We start from the raw sequence: 8,915 nt of genomic DNA on the forward strand, positions 1-8,915 counted from the left end.
CATCAGATCTATGAAAATTTTTAAAAAACTCGATTGTTCATACTTCATACACACTATTTGACATTTAAATGTCCTACATGTCAGTGCCCAAGCTAAAAAATAGAATTGTTTTGGATGGCAGACAGGTCTAATTGTTCTCCAGCGCCTAGTTAATTTCAAGTAACTAGTAGACTCTGGTCGCTATCAAGTATTAGAAAATTCAAGTTGAATCAACATTCTAACATAAAGTTCCTTTATCATGTGATTACTGACAATTTAGACACACATGTATCACTTTTATATGATTTAAGTAGTCATTGCCTTTTTTTTTTTCAACTCCCCAAATTATCTTTTGATATAACAAATCTATCTATACCATGCACAATACATGCTTTCTGTAGAGGCTGAAGAAAACTCATCTCATATTAGGGCATATATTAATAATCATCACGCGCACTGAGTCCCCTTGATTGACCATTCCAACTTGTTTGCCTCCATAAGCATGATTTCTGAATCGTCCAAAGATTTATGACTTATAATTCAACATGCAAACTTTTCCCTATGTCTCATGTAACAGCCCAGCTCTTAGCCCATGGGCCGGGCTGAAGAGGTCCGGACCCCTGGTCATGCGTGCCTAAACGGGAGGACTCCGATTGGGAGTGTTCTTCCTCCTCTGCCCCCCTGCGGATACCGAGAGTCCAAAGACAAGCCAAATTCCACTGAAACCTAAGATCTCATCTATAAAAGGACGTCCTCTCCCCCTCTTAGGACTCCACCATCAAAATCCGGAGTGATTACCGTCGATTTCCTGGTGGTGTTTTTCCTCGGATTTGCATCGGAAAGGCTCGCGGAATCGCCTTTTGGCTTCGCCAGACTGAGGTATCCGCCCTCTGCTTCCTTCTCTTCCCTTTTTTCCGCCCCTATAGCCCCTGTGCTTTGGACCGGCAAGCTGCCGGATGTTCGGGAACAGTGTCTCCCCTGCTTTTTTTCCTCTTCTTCTTTGCTTCACCGACAACCAGTGGCCGTAGTTGTTGCGGGGGTCGTCGCCTCTTCACTGCCGGACGCCTTGATGGGGTCACGGGTCATTGGTCTCCCACGGTCGTCTTTGACAAGAAGAGGGAGCTCTATTGAAGAAGAAGAGAGAGTTATATTTTTCTCTTTTATCTCTCCTCTGTCTCACCTTCTTTCTCTCGTCTGCGGATCCAAGTGATTGCCAGAAATCCAAAGGGCTAGGGATGGACCCCGGCAGACACCAATAGATGGTCTACGTTGTTAAATCTACTAGATGATATATATATATATATATATATATGATTGAATTTAATTTTACAGAAGAATAATTTTTTAGATATATATATATATATATATATATATATATATATATATATATATATATATATATATATATATATATATATATATATATATGATTGAATTTAATTTTACAGGAGAATAATTTTTTAGATAGGAGAACGTTTAGCAAGTTTTGACACTCAAATTCTCATATATATATATATATATATATATATATATATATATATATATATATATATATATATATATAATTGAACTTAATTTTGCAGGAGAATAATTTTTTAGATAGAAGAATGTTTAGCAAGTTTTGACACTCCAGTTCTCAAATCGAGGTGTTGATCGAGTTTTTAAATATTAATTATTTATTTATATATATGCTATTTTTATGCATAAGCGATTTTGCTCTATATAGTTATATTTTTTTATTAAGTATATATGTTTTTATATGAATTTATATATCATATATTGCTAATCCTTTCCGTACTTGTATGAATCAAATTTTATAAAATAGAATGATCTTGAATTATAATTACATAATAAGTACCATATTTTATCTATATTAATTGCTAAAGTCTGAGTAACCAAAAATGTCAATGAATGGGCATTTAGGTCCATTCCATATATTATATTTGTAGGACCCAAAAAGCAAATTTCCTATGAGCTCTTATTAAGGAAGTTATAATTACTAATGGTGTTTCATTTCAGACGATAAATCAAGCTTTGGATGGATGAAAATGATTATTGAGAGGCATGAACTCTCCCTTCCACCCAGTCTTGGATCAAATCCATGGATCATCTTACCTCATGGAAGGCACAAGCAGTTGCAGACTTTTATTAATGTGTTTGATGGGATCGTGCACCATAGAAGCATACCTGAGATGCAAGGAAAAAGATGTTTTGGTTCCTTTTATGGCTGGCTATTAATGTGGGATGAGTCTTCAAAAGAATGCTTTCTCCTAAGTTTCACGTCTTTGTCAAAGATCTCGCTTCCTTTCTTGCTCGAGCCTATAGAATTCCTCGGTGCCTCCATCGTGTCATCACCGCCAGCACTTCCCAACTGCATGGTTGTGTTCCTCGGCCAGACACAACCATTCCTATTGTTCTGTCATGTGGGAGATAAAGAGTGGACTAAATTGATGGTTAACTTCAACAATGATTTCTTCTTCGACAATATAATTAATTGCCGAGGGAAGCTATATGCTCTTACTTTTAAACAAAACATCGTACTCATTGATACAACATCTACTTCTATGAACATAGAAATCATGGAAGTAGAGTCATTCACATCTTTCCATTCCTATCCAAGCTATTTTCTAAACCTAGTTGAGGTTTGTGGGGATATCTTCTTGGTGGTGAGATATGAGAGGAATTGTGGTGGAGGCCATATTGTGACGGTAGATGTTCACAAGCTGGATCTCTCTAAATTGTGTTGGGAAAGGGTGGACAGCATAGGTGATCATGCCTTCTTCCTAAGCGATGCATTTGGTATGGCATTTTCTGCAACCAAGTCAAGAGTTCAACCAAACCATATATACTTCATACAGTCATGTGATGATGCAGAGAGACTGTACACATTTAGCCTAGATGACCGTGTCATCTCCTTTGATATGACATGCCCAAGCATTCGAAGAACTTGGGATTATTTGTGTTGGACCGTGGCTACAGCCTGAGCCACTGTATTTGAAAAATGATTTCCATCTTTGTTTTTTAAATAAGCTTGGAGTCTAAAGCTACAGAATTTCAGATGTTTCTTAATTTTGAGACTGCTCTCTCTCATTTCAATGGAAAAGCAAATGAATAATTTGACTTAGAGCTAGTTCTTGCATGTTTCATATTTCAATTGCTTTCATGACTCCAATCCTAGCAAATTGAAGAGAGTAAGAGAGTTTACGATGTTCATCCAACTAAGTAAATAATAAATTTGAAACCTTAAGCTTACTACCCCTCCTAATTTTTGGGGGGCCTATGTTCAAATTTGCATTAGGATTTTTTTTTTTTAATGAAGCAGATATTTCATACACATTTGGTGTAAATAAGTTTAAAAATAAAAGATCATAAAACTCAAAGAGAATATGGATAGAGTTATGTCACAATATGCCATCCAAATCATCAGCAACATAAGATGCAGCCAAATCTGTAACTTCATTTATCTCTCCATACATCTAAATAAGCTGAAATTTAATATAGGTTTTAGATAGTCTCCAAATGTCCAAAAATAAGGGATGCTCCTCGGCATTCTTGTTCACTTTGATATCCATCCAATCACCATCATAGGTTTATCAGGATCATTTTTGGTTTGTGATTTTAAGTGAAGGATCCAATCCAAAACTCACTTGCATTTTTGTCTTCCATAGATATAGGCGTGTTGCAGTTCTGTCGCGTTTGGTCGTATCCATACCCAAACCTAAAAGATATATTTGTTATATTCTAACAAAAATTCAAATCTGATTGGAAATCTATTCAAATATCCAATATTTGATCCACAAGATTGGGTATCGAGTCAACTTTTGGACAAAAATTGTATATCTAATAAGTTATTTTCCTATATTTTTTGAACATTTAATGCATTCAAAATGCTATCTCATGGAGTATAAATAGGAAATGAATAATGATACAGAGAAATATAAAATTACTGTCTCTAAAAAAGGGCATTTACTTGACTAATATTACTTCTAGTGACTATATTCATTCAATCAAAGACATGAAGAATGAAAATATTCTATAAGAATCAAGCTCAATACAAATGCGAAATCATCATAAATTTATAGTAAAAAGGTTACCATAAATAATTAGGATTTAAGAATTTGAGAAACATGATGGGTTACAATTTCACTACTCTCTATTTAATATTTCTTTAATCAAAAGAATTAATTAGCAGATGCACACATAGACAAATATGCGCTTGCACATGTGTGTGCATATGTATTCAAGTATATATATAAATATGTTTGTATGTATGCACATAATTGGATCAGATTCTTGGATTTTGGTATATATGGACTTACCTAAATCCAAACCCAATCAATTAAAATTTGGGTCTAATTTGGAACCTAAATCTAACCAAATAGTTCTGTTGGGTTTATTTCTCATACTCAAACCTTTTGTTTTGGGTCGGTTCAAATTAGGCTAGTGGGTTGTCAGCCTCCACTGACGCCCCTAATTATATTATTGCACATGATCGAACAACATGAGTGTGTACATGTTCTGCCGTATTCTGTTACCTTCCATTGCACAGTACATGGATGTTGGGTGATGAATTGGATGGAGGTACTTCCTTCTTGCTAGTTGACATAAGCAATTCTTTTGTTAATATTTTGAAATAATTGGGTTGCCCCAAACATTATTTTTAAACAACAAACGACAATCCAAAGGATATTTTAAAGATAAATAAATAAGATATAGAATGCATAAAAATTGACAGCCAAAATTCAAACTGAGATAGTTTTGGCCACATCAATTTACAAAAAGGAACCTACGGCATGAAGGCGAAAATAATAGATGTATGCATCAATGTTCTACACATAGCAATCATATGCCTGACATTTCTTATTCTGACTAATGCATAGCTCATGTTGCTGTTGCTAATATCGCATGTATTCAAATATGTAAAAGCTTGTCTCCCTTTTGGCTTCATATATAGCAAAATAACACTGAATTTTAAATTATAGTTAAATAAATTTAGAAAATTAATAAATATAAATAACTATATTTCCTTATTTTTGTACATTTCCTACTTTTCTATTTTTATCTGATGTCAAGTATAATAAGTAATGTTTCTTTAATCCATTCATAGTTGGTACCTCTTTTGTAATTTGTTACTAACATAAATTTTTATTATGGTATTTTCACTGTTTATTTGCAATATAATTTAAAATTTTTGTTAGTTATTTTTTTAATTTTGTAGAATAGAAATTTATTTAAGCATAGCCCATATCAACCCAACATCTTCCCAGATGGAACCATGTAGAAAGAAAAAATATCTCGACAGGCCCATAGTCTGAGATTTAGGTTGGGATTTCGATAGGCTTGTAGAAGATGTTGGCTAAATGGGCTAACAAGGTTCATTCTTGTAGGATATTCATGTAGAAATATCCAAATATGCCATTAATCTTATCGAATTTCGAAGGATGTATTCCTATGAGGCTAGTTGGAAAGTATTATTTGGGTTTGTTGTTCTTATACATGTATCCAAAATCCTTCCAATAAATAACTGATGTGGAACTAAATATATGCCTGTCCGGTTCAACCCAATGAACTCATATTGTAGTATCCCTCAATCTATATAGGCTATAGGCTAGATTATTTTTGATATCATTTGTAACAATCCAGGATCTCATCTAAAAAGACTAACCAAAAGGTATTACTTGAGTTCCATAACTCAATATAAGTATCTAAGATCTTTTCAATAAATAACCGATGTATAATTAGATAGATGTATGTGAGCATCTGTGCAGGTATATATTTAGTTCTATACTGGTTATTCTTTAGAGAGATCATGAGTACTTATATAGGACCAAAAAATCAAAACAATACCTTTCGACTAACCTTTTAGGGTTAGATCCTGAATTGTTATAAATGGTATCAGAATTGACCCAACTTATAACACATGAGAATTAAGGTATATTATAGTACGGGTTCATTTGGACAAACCACTGATTGATTGTGGTGTTGATTAATGAATTTGGATCTTTAGTTTAGCAACGATGCTAAGGCTTAAATAGAGGAAGTACGTGAGGATCTGTGCGGATGTATATTTAGTCTTACATCAGTTATTCATTAGAAAGAAGTTGAATACTTATACAGTGTCAAAGAACCCAAACAATACCTTTTGACTAGTCTTTTTGATTGAGAACCTGAATTATTATAAATAAATATATTTCTGATATTATTTGTAATAATTCAAGATCTTATCCAAAATGACTAGCCGAAAGATATTATTTTAGATTTCTTATCCTATATACTTATCCAAGATCTTCCTAATAAATAACCATGGGACTAAATAGACACCCTTATAGGTCATCACACTACTAATCCTCCAAAATTGATTAGTAGCTTCAACGTCAAAATTCTACCTTACAAACATCATGCTTTTAGATTCCTTCATGTGTGCGCAGTTGGATTCAAAATCTTGTTCTAACTATTTCAAATTGACTAGAGACCATACGGTGGCATAATAAACTAGAAGTTTTAATAAACTTTAAACCAGCAAACCATCCTACAGACTTAGAATAGAGAGGATATTGTCTACTTAAGGCTTGTTTCACTAATCTAATTCGATTTTGATTGGATCTTCAGTTGGATTTGCGGACTAAAAGTCCATTTAAGCATGGCCCATATTGACCCAATATCTTCCCAGACTGAATCACAGGGGAAGAAAAAAGATGTTCACGAGTCTTTTTCTTTTCTTATGGATCAACAGGCTCATGGTCGTAGATTTAGGTTGGGACTTTGGCAGGCTTGTAGAAGATGTTAACTAGACTAACAAGTCTAATTCCTATAGGATATTTCGATAGGAATATCTAAACATTCTCTTAACCTTATTGAATTCCTAAAAATGTATTCCTATAAGAAAGACAAATTGCTCGATTTGTCTCATTTTTCCTATGAATACTATGACTTTCATTCAGAGGCACACTCGTATGGAGCTTAAATTTATTGAACTCCCATGGTATATGAAGTTCAATTATAGTTCTTAAAGCTAGCAAACCCGTTGGTCTATCTCCATGTAGTTCTGACAATTACAAAACCACGGCAACATCAAAAACTCCAAAACTAGTTCAGTTAGTGTCTGCTCAACCAATTGAAATATCACTGGATGATAGCTCCGGTCTACACCTTTCAGGAAGATTGCTTTGTGCAATCACATGGTTAAGTCTTCCAAGTGCCATCTTATGCTCCACATTGTTTAAGTTGTTTCTCTCTATGTTTGCTTAGAATATACAAGGACCTTATACCTTCTTGGTCTCTTAGAACATGCCCAATATTTTTACCGCTAACAATTCATTTGAATTGGTATGCTTGAAATTTGATATCATCAACTTAAAATTCTATACAAACACTAAAACAATTCTAGATCATTGTGAGGCACTACATAGTCCTGATAATCCTGATCTAACTTTTTTTGCAGTCACAGTTGTGTAAGACAATCATAAACACCATATAATTTAGAACATCAAATTATTCTAAGACATAGGATGTGTACCTATGTTAGCCATTGATTTTTGGTAATAGATTAATCACAGATGCTCAAACAAAAGCTAAGTCCTTCTCTCCAACTTCCTCTCATATATATATATATATATATATATATATATATATATATATGAAGTAGAGAGGAGACTTAGCCATTTTAAACTAAACCTAATAGATCCTCCCATCACGGGCTTAAGTTGGGTTAAAGCCGACACTATGCCACCCCAACCATATCACCCAACAGAAGGTGCGCATAGCCCAAGGCACAAAGATCACTAACAATATTAGGCTTACATATATATCTATTAATCTGGATAATATATTTATCCATTTTTAATAAAATAAAATAAATAATTAATAAAATCTCATAATTAAAAAAATTCTTACATTCTCCCACTTGGGCAACATTAATTATGATTTTGAAATTTTTAAAAATATTTTCTTTTGAAAAATAACCCTCAGGCTAAACAATAAAAAACACAATATATGACAATGATTTTTTTTTAAAAAAAATATGATCCATAAACAGCACCTTGAAATTGACTCGATACCTTGAAATTGACTCGGTTCAATAGTATCAATCATGCTGAATCATGGGAGTCATTGCATTTTTTTATTTGATATAAGACCTATCCATACTTACAAACATCACTAACACTATTGACATAAGTCTTGGTGTGATAGTGGAGCAAAAAATAGCATCCAAAAGTGATCCAAATATATGCTATTTTTTTTTTGGTCCTTCAATTTCTCTTCAACATGTTTAGATTCAAAATAAGCAAGAAAAATTTTAACGACTTCAACAACAAGTTATTTTGTTTCACATACTCAATATGGTGTCAATAACAAGATAGTATAATATATTTGAGACTTGATATCTGATCTCAGGTTTCATATTATAGGTACATAAATAAGAGATATCTCCAAGTGTACTAAAATAAATTAATATGTTTACATAATCAATAGAATTAATATAAATATACCATTAATTTATCATGTCAATAATGTATATAAAGATTCATCAAGGTGATAAGATGAAAAAAATTCATAACAATAAAATATCAATAAAACATAAATACAAAATCACTCCCACTAACCAAGTACATCAAAAGAACTCAATATGCTCAAATTTTCAACATGCCTTGTAAAGCATGTGGGCCTCAATTTCTTGATCAGAGGATCAGCTAATATAGACTCTGTATCTATATACTCAACAGTTATGTCCTCCTTTTCATAAAGACTTTAACTATCAAGTATTTCAGCTTTAAATATTTAAATCCACTGAAAGATTTATTATTCTTTGTGAAGAACACAACAACTCTATTATCATAATAAATTATTAGTGGTCTAGTGGTAGAATGAATAATCTAAAGTCCTATAATAAGATTTCTCAATCAAACAGTTTGAGTAGTAGCCCTATAATAGGCAAT

This window comes from Elaeis guineensis, chromosome 3, assembly GCF_000442705.2.
Source record: "Elaeis guineensis isolate ETL-2024a chromosome 3, EG11, whole genome shotgun sequence".
Lineage (NCBI taxonomy): Eukaryota > Viridiplantae > Streptophyta > Magnoliopsida > Arecales > Arecaceae > Elaeis > Elaeis guineensis.